This window comes from Myotis davidii, unplaced genomic scaffold (assembly GCF_000327345.1).
Source record: "Myotis davidii unplaced genomic scaffold, ASM32734v1 scaffold1494, whole genome shotgun sequence".
Classification (NCBI taxonomy): Eukaryota; Metazoa; Chordata; class Mammalia; order Chiroptera; family Vespertilionidae; genus Myotis; species Myotis davidii.
Genome location: NW_006286246.1, coordinates 4744200 through 4744687, shown reverse-complemented (window position 1 = coordinate 4744687; position 488 = coordinate 4744200). Strand labels below are relative to the sequence as shown.

Here is a 488-nt window from a genome sequence, read left to right as displayed (position 1 = left end):
GTCTTCTGTCATTCATGTTTTCATTAAGAAAGTGGTTTCAGAATAGGTATTAGTTTTGCAACATTTATGTAAAACAAATAATGTGACACTGGAAAGCAATACCACTCACTTAACTTAATGAGTTGCTATGCAATAAGTCAGATCCTCCTAGAGTGTAAATTACACAATTGGAAAGCCACATTCATTATTCAATCTCTCAGTCCCAGACAGGTGCTCACTCAGTGGTAACCCCGGCTTAGCATACCTAATTTAAAGCCATTCACATCTTTTTTTAAAAAAAAAAAACACCTATCACACGTAGCTAAACCACTTGTTCCTCCCCCCTCCCCAACAGTATTAAAACTATTTTAATTACCTCAAATAATAAAAATGAGATATGAGTTGTATTAATAGCCAGAGATACTTGAACTGAAGCTTGAATTACTAAAAATTTGTCATTTAAAAGGTGTCTTGAAATACACATGTTAAGTTGCCTTTCAATATTCTAA

At 33.4% G+C, this 488-nt stretch overlaps 1 protein-coding gene across 1 annotated transcript in view; it reads right to left on the bottom strand.

Moving 5' to 3' along the window:
• PACRG (PARK2 co-regulated) overlaps positions 1 to 488 on the bottom strand; it is a 194474-nt gene that overhangs the window by 192979 nt on the left and 1007 nt on the right. The window lies entirely within an intron of this gene.